The following is a 21,042-nucleotide window of genomic DNA, read 5'->3' as shown; positions in this document are numbered from 1 at the left end:
AACCATAACACAACCATAACATCTAAAAACAACAAAGCAATAACCATAAAATACCGGCAGATATTCTCAAACATCAGGTTTTTATAAATAAAAGTTCATTTCCAAAAAGGATAGTTTTGGGATTGATCTTTACATCTCCTGATCAATTTTATGTAAAAAAAAACTAATGCTGTTGGTGTTATTATATAGATGATGATGTTGTTGATGTTGTTGGTGTTATTATATAGATGATGTTGGTGTTATTATATAGATAATGTTGTTGATGTTGTTGATATTATTATGTAGATGATGTTGTTGATATTATTATGTAGATGATATTTTAGGTGTTATTATGTAGATGATGTTGTTGATGTTTTTGATATTATTATATAGATGGTGTTGTTGGTATTATTATATAGATGATGTTGTTTATGTTGTTGATATTATTATGTAGACGATGTTGTTGGTGTTATTATATAGATGGTGTTGTTGGTGTTATTACATAGATGATGTTGTTGATGTTGTTGATATTATTATGTAGATGATGTTTTTTGTATAATTATATAGATGATGTTGGTGTTATTATATAGATGGTGTTGTTGGTGTTATTATATAGATGATGTTGTTGATGTTGTTAGTGTTATTATATAGATGATGTTGTTGGTGTTATTAAATAGATGATGTTGTTGGTGTTATTATGTAGATGCTGTTGTTGATGTTGTTGGTGTTATTATATAGATGATGTTGTTGGTGTTATTATATAGATGATGTTGTTGATGTTGTTGATATTATTATGTAGATGATGTTGTTGATATTATTATATAGATGATGTTGTTGGTGTTATTATATAGATGGTGTTGTTGGTGTTATTACATAGATGATGTTGTTGATGTTGTTGATATTATTATGTAGATTATGTTTTGGTGTTATTATATAGATGATGTTGGTGTTATTATATAGATGATGTTGGTGTTATTATATAGATGGTGTTGGTGTAATTATATAGATGATGTTGGTGTTATTATATAGATGGTGTTGGTGTTATTATATAGATGATGTTGGTGTTATTATATAGATGATGTTGGTGTTATTATATAGATGGTGTTGTTGGTGTTAGTATATAGATGATGTTGTTGATGTTGTTAGTGTTATTATATAGATGATGTTGTTGGTGTTATTATGTAGATGATGCTGTTGGTGTTATTATATAGATGATGTTGTTGGTGTTATTATATAGATGGTGTTGTTGGTGTTATTATCTAGATGATGTTGTTGGTGTTATTAAATAGATGATGTTGTTGGTGTTATTATATATGATGATGTTGGTGTTATTATATAGATGATGTTGGTGTTATTATATAGATGGTGTTGGTGTAATTATTAGATGATGTTGGTGTTATTATATGATGTTCTTGGTGTTATTATATAGATGATGTTGTTGTGTTATTATATAGATGATGTTGGTGTTATTATATAGATTATGTTGTTGGTGTTAGTTAAATAGATGATGTTGTTGTGTTATTATATAGATGATGTTGTTGGTGTTATTATATAGATGATGTGTTGGTTGATGTTGTTGAAATTATTATGTAGATGATGTTGTTGGTGTTATTATATAGATGATGTTGTTGGTGTTATTATATAGATGATGTTGTTGGTGTTATCATATAGATGATGCTGTTGGTGTTATTATATAGATGAGGTTGTTGGTATTATTATGTAGATGCTGTTGTTGATGATGTTGGTGTTATTATATAGATGATGTTGTTGATGTTGTTGGTGTTATTATGTAGATGTTGATGGTGTTATTATATACATGGTGTTGTTGGTGTTATTATGTATATTGTGTTGTTGGTGTTATTATGTAGATGATGTTGTTGGTGTTATTATATAGATGATGCTTGTGTTATTATGTAGATGGTGTTGGTGTTATTATATAGATGGTGTTGTTGGTGTTATTATGTAGATGATGTTGTTGGTGTTATTATATAGATGGTGTTGTTGGTGTTATTATGTAGATGATGTTGTTGGTGTTATTATATAGATGGTGTTGTTGGTGTTATTATGTAGATGATGTTGATGGTGTTATTATATAGATGATGTTGTTGATGTTGTTGATATTATTATGTAGATGATGTTGTTGGTGTTATTATATAGATGATGTTGTTTATGTTGTTGATGTTATTATGTAGATGATGTTGTTGGTGTTATTATATAGATGATGTTGTTTATGTTGTTGGTGTTATTATGTAGATGATGTTGTTGGTGTTATTATGTAGATGATGTTGTTGATATTATTATGTAGATGATGTTGTTGATATTATTATGTAGATGATGTTGTTGGTGTTATTATATAGATTATGTTATTGGTGTTATTAAACAGGTGATATTGGTGGTGTTATTATATAGATTATGTTGTTGGTGTTGATGTTGTTTTTATTTCACAACAAGAGTTTGATACAGCAATTAGCCAGGAAGTTATGGTCTGAGTGTGTGTGTGTGTGTGTGTGTGTGTGTGTGTGTGTGTGTGTGTGTGTGTGTGTGTGTGTGTGTGTGTGTGTGTGTGTGTGTGTGTGTGTGTGTGTGTGTGTGTGTGTGTGTGTGTGTGTGTGTGTGTGTGTGTGGTGTGTGGGTGTGTGCGTGTGTGTGTGTGCACGCTTGTGCGTGTATGTGTGTGTGTGTGTGTGTTTGTGTGTGCGTGCATGCTTGTGGGTGTGCGCATGTGGGTGTGCGCATGTGTGTTAGTGTGTGTGTCTTTGTGTGTATTACCCGTGTCCAGTTTATAGGTATTGCCGCTCTCCTCAAACATTAAACATCATTCAGTAAAAACAGAACCACCAGTAGAGACAAGTAGAGACCAAAATATATAATTACAGATCAGTAGAGACCATTACAGAGCAGTAGAGACCAGTAGAGACCATTACAGAGCAGTAGAGAGCAGTAGAGACCATTACAGATCATTAGAGACAAGTAGAAACAATTAGAGATCAGTAGAGACCATTACAGATCAGTAGAGAATAGTAGAGACCAGTAGATTCCATTAGAGATCAGTAGAGAATAGTAGAGATCAGTAGATACCATTAGAGTTCAGTAGAGACCAGTAGAGCCCATTAGAGATCAGTAGAGAATAGTAGAGACCAGTAGATACCATTAGAGGTCAGTAGAGAATGGTAGAGACCAGTAGATACCATTAGAGGTCAGTAGAGAATAGTAGAGACCATTAGAGATCAGTAGAGAACAGCATAGACCAGAAGATACCATTAGAGATCAGTAGATGCCATTAAAGATATGTGGAGACAAGTAGATACCATTAGAGATCAGTAGAGACCAGTAGATACCATTAGATATCAGTAGAGACCAGTGGATACTATTAGAGATCAGTAGATGCCATTAAAGATATGTGGAGACAAGTAGATACCATTAGAGATCAGTAGAGACCAGTAGATACCATTAGATATCAGTAGAGACCAGTGGATACTATTAGAGATCAGTAGATGCCATTAAAGATATGTGGAGACAAGTAGATACCATTAGATATCAGTAGAGACCAGTAGATACCATTAGAGATCAGAAGAGAAAAGTAGAGACCAGTAGATACCATTAGAGATCAGTAGAGAATAGTAGAGACCAGTAGATACCATTAGAGATCAGTAGAAACCAGTAGATATAAACAGAGATCAGTAGAGAAGCATAGAGTCCAGTAGATACCATTAGAGATCAGTAGAGAATAGCATAGGCCAGTGGATACCATTACAGATCAGTTGGGCATAGAAGAGACCAGTAGAGACCAGTAGACACCATTATAAATCAGTAGAGACCAGTAGAACCATTAGAGATCAGAAGAGAATAGTAGAGCCAAGTAGATACCATTAGAGATCAGCAGAGACCAGTAGATACCATTAGAGATCAGTAGAGAATAGTAGAGACAAGTAGATACCATTAGAGATCAGCAGAGACCAGTAGAACCATTAGAGATCAGAAGAGAATAGTAGAGCCAAGTAGATACCATTAGAGATCAGCAGAGACCAGTAGAACCATTAGAGATCAGAAGAGAATAGTAGAGACCAGTTGATACCATTGGAGATCAGTAGAGAATAGTAGAGCCAAGTAGAGAATAGTAGAGACCAGAAGATACTATTAGAGATCAGTAGAGACCAGAATATACCATTAGAGATCATTTGAGACCAGTCGATACCATTGGAGATCAGTAGAGTATAGTAGAGCCAAGTAGAGAATAGTATAGACCAGTAGATATCATTAGAGAATAGTAGAGACCAGTAGATACTATTAGAGGTCAGTAGAGACCAGTAGATACCATTAGAGATCAGTAGAGACCAGTAGATACCATTGGAGATCAGTAGAGAATAGTAGAGCCAAGTAGAGAATAGTAGAGACCAGTAGATACTATTAGAGGTCAGTAGAGAACATTAGATACTATTATAAATCAGTAGAGACCAGTAGATACCATTAGAGATCAGTAGAGAATAGTAGCGCCAATTAGATACCATTAGAGATCAGCATAGACCAGTAGATACCATTAGAGATCAGTAGAGACCAGTATATACTATTAGAGATCAGTAGAGACCAGTAGATACCATTAGAGACCAGTAAATACCATTAGAGATCAGTAGAGACCAGTAGATACCATTAAAGATCAGTAGAGACCAGTAAATACCATTAGAGATCAGTAGAGACCAGTAGATACCATTAAAGATCAGTAGAGACCAGTAGATACAATTGGAGATCCGCAGAGACCAGTCGATACCATTAGAGATCAGTAGAGACCAGTAAAGACCATTGGAGATCAGTAGAGAATACTAGAGACCAGTAGATACCATTAGAGATCAGTAGAGATCAGTAGATACTGTTAGAGATCAGTAGAGAATGGTAGATACCAGTAGATACCATTGGAGATCAGTAGATAATAGTAGATACCAGTAGATAACATTGGAGATCAGTAGAGAATACTAGAGATCAGTAGATACCATTGGAGATCATTAGAGACCAGTAGATACCAGTAGAGATCAGTAGAGACCAGTAGATACCATTGGAGATCAGTAGAGACCAGTAGATACCAGCAGAGATCCGTAGAGAATAGTAGAGACCAGTAGATACCATTGGAGATCAGTAGAGAATTGTAGATACCAGTAGATACAATTGGAGATCAGTAGAGACCAGTAGATACCAGTAGAGATCAGCAGAGACCAGTAGATAACATTGGAGATCAGTACAGAATACTAGAGACCAGTAGATACCAGTAGAGATCAGCAGAGACCAGTAGATACCATTGGAGATCAGTAAAGAATACTAAAGATCAGTAGATACCATTGGAGATCAGTAGAGACCAGTAGATACCAGCAGAGATCAGTAGAGAATTGTAAAGACTAGTAGAAACAAGTGAAGACCAGTAGATAGCGTTAGAGTCGAGTTAACTCCAGAATAGTCCAGTAGAATCCAATAAAGTAAACTAGAGACCAGTAAAAACAGTAGAGACCATGCTCTTTCTCAATTATCATCTCCTCAACTCCTTTTTATCTGCGCTAGCACTAAGACAAGGTGGAAAATGTTACAAAACTCCCTTAGCTTACTTCACAGAGAACGTAGCTAAACGTTGATACAACAGATAGGAGAGCAGACGAGTGTCTAAACCTACAAAAATAGAGCACCACAGCCTGCAGTCCTAACAGGTTCCCACTACATAACACAGCCACAAACTCCAGGAAGAGCATGCTGCACATGTCCCATCTGTTTCTTGATTACATCACACTCCCTGTGATTGGTGGTTTGAAGCTCACCACCGCCAACCCTTGATCTGAAGTGTAGTTACATGGTATCATGGCTAGTGGCTAACGTTAGCCAGCTTGAGCTAGCATATGAACTACAAACTCTGTAGCACAGAGTAGATCCTCCATATGAGGTTGAGAAATAGTGCATTGTGGGCAGTTTACAAGTTATCTGGAAATATGTTAATAAATATGTAATAACCCAAAAACATAACTATGTTTGAAGTTACAGGTAACCAGATGGTGACTACAGCTAAGTTACTTTGATCACAGTCAGAGCTCTCGTTTCCTTCCCTTTAACTCTAATACTCTACAGTCAGAACTCTCTTTTCCTTCCCTTTAACTCTAATACTCTACAGTCAGAACTCTCGTTTCCTTCCCTTTAACTCTAATACTCTACAGTCAGAGCTCTCGTTTCCTTCCCTTTAACTCTAATACTCTACAGTCAGAACTCTCGTTTCCTTCCCTTTAACTCTAATACTCTACACAGTCAGAACTCTCAGAACTTTTTCCTTCCCTTTAACTCTAATACTCTACAGTCAGAACTCTCGTTTCCTTCCCTTTAACTCTAATACTCTCTACAGTCAGAGCTCTTGTTTCCTTCCCTTTAACTCTAATACTCTACAGTCAGAACTCTCGTTTCCTTCCCTTTAACTCTAATACTCTCTACAGTCAGAGCTCTCGTTTCCTTCCCTTTAACTCTAATACTCTACAGTTCTCGTTTCCTTCCCTTTAACTCTAATACTCTACAGTCAGAACTCTTTCCTTCCCTTTAACTCTAATACTCTACAGTCAGAACTCTCGTTTCCTTCCTTCCCTCTACAGTCAGAACTCTCATTTCCTTCCCTTTATCTAATACTCTTCAGTCAGAACTCTCTTTTCCTTCCTTTAACTCTAATACTCTACAGTCAGAACTCTTGTTTCCTTCCCTTTAACTCTAATACTCTTCAGTCAGAGCTCTCGTTTCCTTCCCTTTAACTCTAATACTCTCTACAGTCAGAGCTCTCGTTTCCTTCCCTTTAACTCTAATACTCTACAGTCAGAGCTCTCGTTTCCTTCCCTTTAACTCTAATACTCTACAGTCAGAGCTCTCGTTTCCTTCCTTTAGTCAGAGCTCTCGTTTCCTTCCCTTTAACTCTAATACTCTACAGTCAGAGCTCTACAGTTTCGTTTCCTTCCCTTTAACTCTAATACTCTACAGTCAGAACTCTCCTGCCTTTACTGTGTTCTGAGCTGGATGGTGAGAAAACATTTGTTTACGGTTAGTTTGTCTATATTTTCTGAATGTTGTTTGAATGTTGTGTAAATGTTGTGTGGATGTTACCTGTTGGTTCTGGTTTGGTTCTGTGAATGTTGTGTAAATATTGCGTGCATGTTCTATAAGTTATATGGAAAGGTTTGCTGTTGGTTCTAGTAGTCAGTGACGTGGTATAGTGGCTAGTGTATGTATGGTTGTCTGTAGGTCCTGATACAGTTGTGTGAATGTTGTTTAAACGTTATATGAATGTTACCTGTTGGTTCTGGTATGCGGTGACAGTGGTGAAGACAGTCTCTGGGAAACTGAGTGTTCTGGTTCCGTCTCCCTGGGGAACGGCTCTAACATGAGACAGCTCCTCGCCACGCTCCTTCTGAATCACATGCACACGCGGCTGGTACTTATGCATGGAGTGGAGAATGATCTGAACACACACACAGCCCGGTTAGGGCACAATTAGACTGCAGCAGAATTACACACGCGGGCGCACACAATTACACACCAATGGAATTACCTGCTATATTCCCACACCATAAAGCACAAATGCATACTTAAACACACACACACACACACACACACATACTGTTGTCTTTGAACTGCCAAAAACATTTTGTCCTGCCTGAGGGCTTAAGTCTGATTAACATATAACAATGATTCTAAAAACATTCAAATTAAACTAAACTAATCTTCCAGCCTGGTCTCATAGACAAGACGTAACATAATAAAGTAAATCCGGCACACTCAAATTAGTATGATATGTTACGTTTGCATAAAAGAGAAGGTTACTTAAGGCAAAAATGAAAGTAGGGTGGGTGGTCAGGGTGGATGGGTGGGCATTTAAAGCCAAAGTCTAGCAACCCAAAGGACAATGAAAGCATGTTAGCTAATTAGCAACTTTGCAACTACTTACTATCTACTTTTAGCTACTTTGTAATTAATTAGCATGTTGGCCAACCCTTCCCCTAACCCTAACCCTTAACCCTTTAACAATAACTCCTAACCCAAACCCTAATTCATGTTAGCCAGCTAGCTAACGTTAGCATTAGCCACTTAGCTAACGTTACCCACGACAAATTGGAATTCGTAACATATCATACGTTTACAAAATTCGTAACGAATTGCAATTTGTAACGTATTATACGAATTGGAGGAGGGACATCCACAAATGAATACATGCCATACATATCATACTAATAGCCATACATATCATACTAATTGTCATACGTATAATACTAACTGTCATACATATCATACTAACTGTCATACATATCATACTAATAGCCATACATACCATACTAATTGTCATACGTATAATACTAACTGTCATACATATCATACTAACTGTCATACATATCATACTAATAGCCATACATACCATACTAATTGTCATACATATCATACTAATAGCCATACATATCATACCAATAGCCATACATATCATACTAATAGCCATACATACCATACTAACTGCCATACATATCATACTAATAGCCATACATACCATACTAATTGTCATACGTATCATACTAACTGTCATACGTATCATACTAATAGCCATACATATCATACTAATAGCCATACGTCATACTAATAGCCATACATATCATACTAATAGCCATCCATATCATACTAATAGCCATACATATCATACTAATAGCCATCCATATCATACTAATAGCCATCCATATCATACTAATAGCCATACATATCATACTAATAGCCATACATATCATACTAATAGCCATACATATCATACTAATTGTCATACGTAACTAACTGTCAACTAATAGTCCATATCATACTAATAGCCATACATAACTAATAGCCATACGTCATACTAATAGCCATACATATCATACTAATAGCCATCCATATCATACTAATAGCCATACATATCATACTAATAGCCATCCATATCATACTAATAGCTATCCATATCATACTACCATATCATAATAGCTATCCATATCATACTAATAGCCATATCATACTAATAGCCATCCATATCATACTAATAGCTATCCATATCATACTAATAGCCATACATATCATACTAATAGCCATACATATCATACTATAGCCATCCATATCATACTAATAGCCATACATATCATACTAATAGCCATACATATCATACTAATAGCTAATATCATACTAATAGCCATACATACCATACTAATAGCCATACATATCATACTAATAGCCATACATATCATACTAATAGCCATCCATATCATACTAATTGTCATACGTATCATACTAATATACGTATCATACTAATACATCCATATCATACTAATAGCCATACATATCATACTAATAGCCATACATACCATACTAATAGCCATACATATCATACTAATAGCCATACATATCATACTAATAGCCATCCATATCATACTAATTGTCATACGTATCATACTAACTGTCATACGTATCATACTAATAACCATCCATATCATACTAATAGCCATACATATCATACTAATAGCCATACATATCATACTAATAGCCATCCATATCATACTAATAGCTATCCATATCATACTAATAGCTATCCATATCATACTAATAGCCATACATATCATACTAATAGCCATCCATATCATACTAATAGCTATCCATATCATACTAATAGCTATCCATATCATACTAATAGCCATACATACCATACTAATAGCCATACATACCATACTAATAGCCATACATACCATACTAATAGCCATACATACCATACTAATAGCCATACATACCATACTAATAGCCATACATACCATACTAATAGCCATACATATCATACTAATTGGAGGATGAAACTTTAAAATATGATCTATTTATTTCCTCTGAAAGCAACCCAGATACGATCATGTATAATAATATAAAATAGGAATATAATAAATCAAATGAAATCAAATGTATTTATATAGCCCTTCTTAGATCAGCTGATATCTCAAAGTGCTATACAGAAACCCAGCCTAAAACCCCACACACAGTGGCTAGAAAAAACTCCCTAGAAAGGCAGGAACCTAGGAAGAAACCTAGAGAGGAACCAGGCCAATAAGCAGCATCCTTTACTCAGAATATATACCAGAGACCACTGACCTCTGTCCTTTGATCAATCACAACATATATTATACAGTAAACATGATAATAATACAAATATGATCAAATATTACATTTCAAGCAGAACTTCTTAACTTTTATTTGATTGAAGTCCCCTCTCAAGTTTCTCTGGTTTAAACACACTTTATTTTACTTCATTATATTTTACAGGTTTAAAGACACTGTATTTCACAGTAGAATAACAAATAATATAGGCTCATCAATCAGTGTACTTAAATATATCCATCCACCAATCTATAGAATTATGCCTAATAATACAGAGATAATAGTGTTTAGTGTTGGTGACATAATATATACAATATTCAGTATGTATAATATATATACAGTAGGTAGTGTTGTCTAGGTAACCTACATGCCCCTGGTCATCCAGCTCATTATTGGTCAGTTTGAGTTTGTCGAAGCTGATCACCTGACGCATCCAAGTCTCACCAGAAGCCAGCGAGTCGGGGTGGACATACACACGTGGTGGAACCGGGGAATCCGCGTTTCCCGCGGCCATCCACTTGGAGCTGTGGTACACGTACCTGCACACACATAGACAGAGAGGGGGAGAGAGAGAATAACTTCAAAACAGGTTTTTGTTGTTCCTGTTATTGTAACATTTGTTGGTAGACCTTCAGGCCTGGGAGGTTAGGAGGTCAGCTGTGCAAAAGGAGTTTATCTTCCCAAACGGCACGGGGATACAACCATCTCTGACTCTGACTGATCAACTGACAGACCAACACCACTTGTCCTGCTCCAGCCTCTGGCCACCGAAGAAAATGATTTTAACAAAACCTTAAACCTCGCGGGTTTCTGCTATATTAAATATAGCCTACCATGTTATCTCCATATACTTTACCCACAATACGACACACCATGTTTTGTCCGTGTGTTACAGAGAACTATTGAAATGTCTCCAATCTTAACCACCCCTAGCACTGTTAGTCTATATAGCCTATTTCAACTTTGACCAAAACTACAGAAATAGCCTGTAGCCGCGGTAGACATAGAATTGCTATATACTATAATAAATAATTAGTAAATGATGTGGTATTATTCCTCGCCTGTATCTTTTGTTGTCCAGGGGATAACGTCCATGGCGACGTAGTACTGCTGGCGGGGGTCCAGACCCGAGATCTTCACGCGCATAGCGGGGAACATCCGCCTGCACCGGGAAAACAGAAAGTCGATGTCCGACATTAAATAGAGTTACACAAATGCCTCATATCTGTATGCATCATAGTCAGGTAGTCATATTTACAATGGCTGACATTAGGATTTCACATAACACCAAATGATCCAACACATTTCTCACAGATTGATATATCCAACCATTAGACTAATATATGATTCTGAAACGGAGCCTGTCAGAATATAAAAAACATTTCATCACCGATAGGCTCCGACATGAGTTTCTAAATTATGCTTTAAATGAGATTAGAATAAACAAATATTTAAAACATTGTTATTATTATTATTATTATTATTAGTCGAAGCTCCACAATTGTTTACAACATTGCTACCAAATAATGTTTACGATATTTCCTTTTCTTAAACTTTGAGCTTCTTATAAATGAATCAGTCCGATGAAAAAAACATAACTTTATATTTATAATATTATACATAACCGAATTCTATCATAGCAGAACGTTTATCTAAAACATCTGCACATCCTTTCAACTTCAACACGAAGACTTGTTATTTGTTCGATTCTCTTCGTTTTCCTCTCTTCTTTATTTCATCTGTCAATGTGACGTAATGTCATGTAATGTGTGTGATAACGTTAATGTGTTCTCCCACCTGCCGGCCTTCGTGATGATCATCTCCGTACCAATCTCGTGAAACCGTTTCCACAGGTCGGAGCCCTGCAAGTCCACGCTCATCTCCTCTCCGGGAACCGTTACTGTTACCGGCGGCGTGCGCTGGGCCTGGGCCTCCAACACCACGTCACAACTCTCTGCTACGGAAAGACAGTTTAATGTTTTAATGTAATAATACTACTGGTACAATATGCTGCTAATAGTCTAGTGACTACAGGCCTAAAGGTACAGTTAGGGGTGTGTGTATGTGCGCGTGCGTGCGTGTGTGTATGTATGTGTGCGCGTGCGTTCGTGTGTGTGTATGTGTGTGTGTGTGTGTGTGTGTGTGTGTGTGTGTGTGTGTGTGTGTGTGTGTGTGTGTGTGTGTGTGTGTGTGTGTGTGTGTGTGTTAACCCTAATCATGGCTCTCTAAACAGCTAATCGCCAAACGGGCCGTGTCTGTTCCGCTCCTCAGACCAGACCAGGCTGGTACGTTTGTGTTGCTGTCAGAATAGGTGTTCAGGCCACAATAGGAGAGGAATGAACAACTCTATAGGACAGGTTTAAACAACTCAATAGGACAGGAATGAACAACTCTAGGACAGGAAACAACAACTCAATAGGACAGGACTGAACAACTCTATAGGACAGGTTTAAACAACTCAATAGGACAGGACTGAACAACTCTATAGGACAGGTTTAAACAACTCAATAGGACAGGAATGAACAACTTAAGGACAAAACAACTCTATAGGACAGGTTTAAACAACTCTAAGGACAGGCTTAAACAACTCTACTCAGTGACATGTTATTAGCGTTACTGTCGCATTTATTAATTTACGACGATGTTGGTTTTACTGTATCACGGTGATGCCTAAATTATCACCAATAAAAACAACTCGCGATACTGGAGCCACAACCCTCTTTCAGACGTATAACCAGGATTATATATTTTTTATTTTATTTTACAATTTAACAGTGCAGTGTTTGTGTGTTTTTAATGCATGTATAAACCCCGTTCATATAACGGCTCCGTTCGGGGCCATTTTCCTGCCGCTAATTGGAATGTTTATGATTGTAACGCGACTCATAAAGCCGCCTATTACTCACTGGCATAGCTGTTTCTATCTACCAGACCGATAACCGGATAATATATCACATATCTACAGTAGAGCGGGGACTATAATCACCACATCATTCATGTTTGAATCATTATTTTACAGATGTAACATGTGATTTATTTAAGCTAATGTTTCAAAAGCTGTGAGTTTCTGAACTAGGCCTATAGGTTAAATAGTTCCAAACCCTTTGCTAAATGTTTATCTTTTGTAAATATCTAATTGTAGACCTGTTCAAGTGTATACGTCATTAAGGCTATGTATCGTTATTAGGCTATTATTATAGCTGTGCACTTGGTTGTTGAAGATTAGTCTTTTATTGAATGTAATACATACTTAAATTCATTCATGCCGGCCTTAATTTAGATATTGTCAAGAATTAGGTTCTTGAAAACCTCGGAGCTTATTGTTGTGGTCGTTCAGAAAGCGAAACTATGGATTCAGTTACAGCAATATAACAACCACATTCAACAACAGCCATTAATACATAAATACAGGTCAACAAGACATACTAATATTATAACAACAACAGCCATTAATACAGATCAACAATAATACTACTAATATTATAACAACATTAACAATTACTACAGGTCAACAAGACATACTAATAATTTAACAACAACAGCCATTAATACATAAATACAGGTCAACAAGACATACTAATATTATAACAACAACAGCCATTAATACAGATCAACAATAATACTACTAATATTATAACAACATTAACAATTAATACAGGTCAACAAGACATACTAATATTATAACAACATTAACAATTAATACAGATCAACAATAATACTACTAATATTATAACAACATTAACAATTAATACAGATCAACAATAATACTACTAATATTATAACAACATTAACAATTAATACAGGTCAACAAGACATACTAATATTATAACAACATTAACAATTAATACAGGTCAACAATAATACTACTAATAATATATATATATATGCGGTGCATTCAGAAAGTATTCAGACCCCTTGATTTTTTCCACATTTTATTACGTTACAGCCCCTTATTCTAAAATTGATTAAATAGTTTTTTCCCTCGTCAATCTACACACAATAATACCCCATAATGACAAAGCAAAAACAGGTTTATAGAAATATTTGCAAATTGATTAAAAATAAAAAACTGAAACATATTTAGATAAGTATTCAGACCCTTTACTTTGTTGAAGCACCTTAGACAGTGATTACAGAATCAAGTCTTCTTGGGTATGACTCTTCAAGCTTGGCACACCTGTATTTGGGGAGTTTCTCCCATTCTTCTCTGCAGATCCTCTCAAGCTCTGTCAGGTTGGATGGGGAGTGTTGCTGCACAGCTATTTTCAGGTAACTCCAGAGATATTAGATCGGGTTCAAGTCCTGGCTCTGGCTGGGCCGCTCAAGGACATTCAGAGACTTGTCCCGAAGCAACTCCCTGCCTTGTCTGAGGTTCTGAGTGATCTGGAGCAGGTTTTCATCAAGGATCTCTCTGTACTTTGCTTTGTTCATCTTTCCCTCGATCCTGACTAGTCTCTGCCGTTGAAAACATCCCCACAGCATGATGCTGCCACCAACATGCTTCACCGTAGGGATGGTTTCCTCCAGACGTGACGCTTGGCATTCAGGCAAAATAGTTAAATCTTGGTTTCATCAGACCAGAGAATCTTGATTCTCATGGTCCGAGTCCTTTAGGTGCCTTTTGGCAAACTCCAAGCGGACTGTCATGTGTCTTTTTACTGAGGAGTGGATTCCGTCTGGCCACTACCATAAATGTCTTTTGGTTGAGTGCTGCAGAGATGGTTGTCCTTCTGGAAGATTCTCCCATCTCCACAGAGGACCTCTGGAACTCTGTCAGTTTGACCATCAGTTTCAAGGACCTTCTCCCCCGGTTGCTCAGTTTAGAGGGGCGGACAGTTCTAGGAAGAGTCTCCGTGGTTCCAAACTTCTTCCATTTAAGAATGCTGGAGGCCACTGTGTTCTTGGGGATCTTCAATGCTGCAGAAATGTTCTTGGTACCCTTCTCAGATCTGTGCCTGGCACAATCCTGTCTCTGAGCTCTACGGACAATTCCTACGACTTTATGACTTGGTTTTGCTCTGGCATGCACTGTCAACTGTGGGACCTTGTATGAACAGGTGTGAGCCTTTCCCAAATCATGTCCAATTAATTGAATTTACTCCAATCAAGTTGTAGAAACATCTCAAGGATGATCAATGGAAACAGGATGCACATGAGCTCAATTTCGAGTTTCATAGCAAAAGGTCTGAATACTAAATAAGGTATTTCTGTTTTTTATTTACTTTGTATAAATTAGTACAATTTTCTAAAAGCCTGTTTCGGCTTTGTCATTATGGGGTATTTTATGTAGATTGATGAGATACATTTTCTTTTGTTTAATCCATTTGAGAATAAGGGGTCTGAATAAATGTGCAGTTCTATTCCTTCTGAGTGAAAGTCACTGTTAGAATAGTTGTAGCCTAATAGTTCTTCTTTCGTCAGTGTTCAGTTTACTATCTGCATGCAGCTACATTTGGTTTATCTTGCGTAACTAGTTAGTTAGCGTAACTGAACTATAGTGTGAGAGAGTTTAGGCTACGTGTTGTAGATGTTTGTGGAGGGTTTGGAGCTGATGTGATAGAGCCTCCGGAGTGGCGGTGAGGGTATTTTTGCTTTTATCCGGTGCCATCAGTCCACTGCAACCGGAACGATCTTTACTTACGCGCGAGCCGTCACTAGCACACTCTATCTCGCTGCCCGGTCGATGGCGCGGTCATACACCTTCTTCTCTCTCTCCCTCCGTTAGCGGGAAGTTCCAACACCTCGGTCACTCATCAAGACAGCACACCCCGGTGTCGTCGTCCCCGAGCTTCCGTGTCTTCTCTGCCCCGATGAGAGCTTCCACCGAGAACGCGTGCGCCTTGACGCTCAGATTGCACGAAGAGCGTCGCTTCTCTGCCATTCCACCGACTGACCGTAGAGAGACGCACGAGAGGAAGAAAGCTGTCGCTCTAAAGAGAAGTGAAGTCAAGTGAAAAGTTAATCCGAAGGGCTTCCACGGTAGCCTGGTACCGGAGCTGTGGGTCTTTATGACGCTCCTCTGGTTTAGCTATGGCCCGTTCAGGAGTGACATTGGAGCACCGCACAGAACCGTCCTAGTGTCCCCTCTCTCTTTCTCTCTCTCTCTCTCTCTCTACCTCTCTCTCTCTCTCTCTCTCTCTCTCTCTCTCTCTCTCTCTCTCTCTCTCTCTCTCTATCTCTCTCTCTCTCTCTCTCTCTCTCTCTCTCTCTCTCTCTCTCTCTCTCTCTCTCTCTCTCTCTCTCTCTCTCTCTCTCTCTCTATACCTCTCTCTCTCTCTCTCTCTCTCTCTCCCCTCTCTGTCTCTCTGCAAGTGAAATAGAACCTCGGTGATGTGTGTGAGCCAAGCACTTGAGCCGGTTTTGGACAGTGTAATCTGAGGGGTGTTGCAGGGCTGGGCAGTCAGCTGTCAATCTATGTGCCTCCTGGCCAATAGGAGCCCTGATCTCATCAAAGTCGTTGAAGAGCGCCATTCTCACACCAATGCCCGAAATGCTCTGCATATTTGTCCATCAGTGGTTTAATGTTACCTCTAACCGGTGGTTTAATGTTACCACTAACCGGTGGTTTAATGTTACCACTAACCGGTGGTTTAATGTTACCACTAACCAACCGGTGGTTTAATGTTACCACTTACCGGTGGTTTAATGTTACCACTAACCAACCGGTGGTTTAATGTTACCTCTAACCGGTGGTTTAATGTTACCTCTAACCGGTGGTTTAATGTTACCACTAACCGGTGGTTTAATGTTACCACTAACCAACCGGTGGTTTAATGTTACCTCTAACCGGTGGTTTAATGTTACCACTAACCGGTGGTTTAATGTTACCACTAACCAACCGGTGGTTTAATGTTACCACTTACCGGTGGTTTAATGTTACCACTAACCGGTGGTTTAATGTTACCTCTAACCGGTGGTTTAATGTTACCTCTAACCGGTGGTTTAATGTTACCACTAACCGGTGGTTTAATGTTACCACTAACCGGTGGTTTAATGTTACCTCTAACCGGTGGTTTAATGTTACCTCTAACCGGTGGTTTAATGTTACCACTAACTGGTGGTTTAATATCTTGTAATGTAAATGATGTGGTAATTTAAATGATGTGGTCATGTAAATGATGTGGTAATGTAAATGATGCAGTAATGTAAATGATGATGTAAATGATATGTTAATGTAAATGATGATAATGTAAATAATGTGGTAATGTAAATGATGTGGTAATGTAAATGATGTGGTCATGTAAATGATGTGGCAATGTAACGTAAATGATGTGGTAATGTAAATTATGGTATCGCAAATGATGGCAATGTAAAATGATGGTAATGTAAATTATGTGTAATGTAAATGATGTGGTAATGTAAAATGATGTGGTAATGTAAATGATGAAATTAATGTAATGTAAATGATGTGGTAATGTAAATGATGTGTTAATGTAAATGATGTGGTAATGTAAATAATGTGGTAATGTAAATGATGATGTAATGTAATGTAAATGATGTGGTAATGTAAATGATGTGGTAATGTAATGTACATTATGTGGTAATGTAAATGATGTGTAATGTAATGTAAATGATGTGGTAATGTAAATGATGCGGCAATGTAATGTAAATGATGTGGTAATGTAAATGATGTGGTCATGTAAATGATGTGGCAATGTAATGTAAATGATGTGGTAATGTAAATTATGTGGTAATGTAAATGATGTGGTAATGTAAATGATGTGGTAATGTAAATTATGTGTAATGTAAATTATGTGGTAATGTAAATGATGTGGGTAATGTAAAATTATGTGGTAATGTAAATTATGTGGTAATGTAAATGATGTGGTAATGTAAATGATATGTTAATGTAAATGATGTGGTAATGTAAATAATGTGGTAATGTAAATGATGTGTAATGTAATGTAAATGATGTGGGTAATGTAAATGATGTGGTAATGTAATGTACATTATGTGGTAATGTAAATGATGTGTAATGTAATGTAAATGATGTGGTAATGTAAATGATGCGGCAATGTAATGTAAATGATGTGTAATGTAATGCAAATGATGTGGTAATGTAAATGATGTGGTAATGTAATGTAAATAATGTGGTAATGTAAATGATGTGGGAATGTAAATGATGTGGTAATGTAAATGATGTGTAATGTAATGTAAATGATGTGGTAATGTAATGTAAATAATGTGGTAATGTAAATGATGTGGTAATGTAATGTAAATAATGTGGTAATGTAAATGATGCGGTAATGTAAATGATGTGGTAATGTAATGTAAATAATGTGGTAATGTAAATGATGTGGTAATGTAAATTATGTGCTAATGTAAATTATGTGGTAATGTAAATGATGTGGTAATGTAAATTATGTGTTAATGTAAATTATGTGGTAATGTAAATGGTCATGTAAATGTAATGTAAATGATGTGGTAAAATGATGTGGTAATGTAAATGATGTGGTAATGCAAAAGATGGTAATGTAAATTATGTAATGTAATGTAAATGATGTGGTAATGTAAATGATATGTTAATGTAATGATGTGGTAATGATGTGGTCATGTAAATGATGGGCAATGTAATGTAAATGATGTGGTAATGTAAATGATGTGGTAATGTGTAAATATGATAATGTAAATGATGTGGTAATGTAAATGATGTGGTAATGTAAATTATGTGTACGTAATGTAAATGATGTGGTAATGTAATAATGTGGTAATGTAAATGGTAATGTAAAATGATGTGGTAATGTAAATGATGTGTAAAAGGCATGAGGAGGTAGGCGAATAATTACAATTTTGCAGATTAACACTGGAGTGATAAATGATCAGATGGTCATGTACAGGTAGAGATATTGGTGTGCAAAAGAGCAAGTAAATAAATAAAAACAGTATGGGATGAGGTAGGTGAAAATGGGTGGGCTATTTACCAATAGACTATGTACAGCTGCAGCGATCGGTTATCTGCTCAGATAGCTGATGTTTGAAGTTGGTGAGGGAGATAAAAGTCTCCAACTTCAGCGATTTTTGCAATTCGTTCCAGTCACAGGCAGCAGAGTACTGGAACGAAAGGCGGCCAAATGAGGTGTTGGCTTTAGGGATGATCAGTGAGATACACCTGCTGGAGCTCGTGCTACGGATGGGTGTTGCCATCGTGACCAGTGAACTGAGATAAGGCGGAGCTTTACCTAGCATGGACTTGTAGATGACCTGGAGCCAGTGGGTCTGGCGACGAATATGTAGCGAGGGCCAGCCGACTAGAGCATACAAGTCGCAGTGGTGGGTGGTATAAGGTGCTTTAGTGACAAAACGGATGGCACTGTGATATACTGCATCCAGTTTGCTGAGTAGAGTGTTGGAAGCCATTTTGTAGATGACATCGCCGAAGTCGAGGATTGGTAGGATAGTCAGTTTTACTAGGGTAAGCTTGGCGGCGTGAGTGAAGGAGGCTTTGTTGCGGAATAGAAAGCCGACTCTTGATTTGATTTTTGATTGGAGGTGTTTGATATGAGTCTGGAAGGAGAGTTTGCAGTCTAGCCAGACACCTAGGTACTTATAGATGTCCACATATTCAAGGTCGGAACCATCCAGGGTGGTGATGCTAGTCGGGCATGCGGGTGCAGGCAGCGATCGGTTGAAAAGCATGCATTTGGTTTTACTAGCGTTTAAGAGGAGTTGGAGGCCACGGAAGGAGTGTTGTATGGCATTGAAGCTTGTTTGGAGGTTAGATAGCACAGTGTCCAATGACGGGCCGAAAGTATATAGAATGGTGTCGTCTGCGTAGAGGTGGATCAGGGAATCGCCCGCAGCAAGAGCAACATCATTGATATACACAGAGAAAAGAGTCGGCCCGAGAATTGAACCCTGTGGTACCCCATAGAGACTGCCAGAGGACCGGACAGCATGCCCTCCGATTTGACACACTGAACTCTGTCTGCAAAGTAATTGGTGAACCAGGCAAGGCAGTCATCCGAAAACCGAGGCTACTGAGTCTGCCGATGAGAATATGGTGATTGACAGAGTCGAAAGCCTTGGCAAGGTCGATGAAGACGGCTGCACAGTACTGTCTTTTATCGATGGCGGTTATGATATCGTTTAGTACCTTGAGTGTGGCTGAGGTGCACCCGTGACCGGCTCGGAAGCCAGATTGCACAGCGGAGAAGGTACGGTGGGATTCGAGATGGTCAGTGACCTGTTTGTTGACTTGGCTTTCGAAGACCTTAGATAGGCAGGGCAGGATGGATATAGGTCTGTAACAGTTTGGGTCCAGGGTGTCTCCCCTTTGAAGAGGGGGATGACTGCGGCAGCTTTCCAATCCTTGGGGATCTCAGACGATATGAAAGAGAGGTTGAACAGGCTGGTAATAGGGGTTGCGACAATGGCGGCGGATAGTTTCAGAAATAGGGGTCCAGATTGTCAAGCCCAGCTGATTTGTACGGGTCCAGGTTTTGCAGCTCTTTCAGAACATCTGCTATCTGGATTTGGGTAAAGGAGAACTTGGAGAGGCTTGGGCGAGGAGCTGCCGGGGGAGGAGCTGTTGGCCGAGGTTGGAGTAGCCAGGCGGAAGGCATGGCCAGCCGTTGAGAAATGCTTATTGAAGTTTTCGATAATCATGGATTTATCGGTGGTGACCGTGTTACCTAGCCTCAGTGCAGTGGGCAGCTGGGAGGAGGTGCTCTTGTTCTCCATGGACTTCACAGTGTCCCAGAACTTTTTGGAGTTGGAGCTACAGGATGCAAACTTCTGCCTGAAGAAGCTGGCCTTAGCTTTCCTGACTGACTGCGTGTATTGGTTCCGGACTTCCCTGAACAGTTGCATATCACGGGGACTATTCGATGCTATTGCAGTCCGCCACAGGATGTTTTTGTGCTGGTCGAGGGCAGTCAGGTCTGGGGTGAACCAAGGACTGTATCTGTTCTTAGTTCT

At 38.1% G+C, this 21,042-nt stretch overlaps 1 pseudogene; it reads right to left on the bottom strand.

The window, feature by feature from the left end:
* Nucleotides 1-16,596, bottom strand: part of LOC121845357 — a 56,604-nt pseudogene extending 40,008 nt beyond the window's left edge.
* Nucleotides 16,597-21,042: the final 4,446 nt, after the last annotated feature.

The sequence above is a fragment of the Oncorhynchus tshawytscha genome, unplaced genomic scaffold, assembly GCF_018296145.1.
Source record: "Oncorhynchus tshawytscha isolate Ot180627B unplaced genomic scaffold, Otsh_v2.0 Un_contig_4774_pilon_pilon, whole genome shotgun sequence".
In the NCBI taxonomy this organism is placed as follows: Eukaryota; Metazoa; Chordata; class Actinopteri; order Salmoniformes; family Salmonidae; genus Oncorhynchus; species Oncorhynchus tshawytscha.
This window is presented reverse-complemented; position numbering and strand designations above follow the sequence as displayed.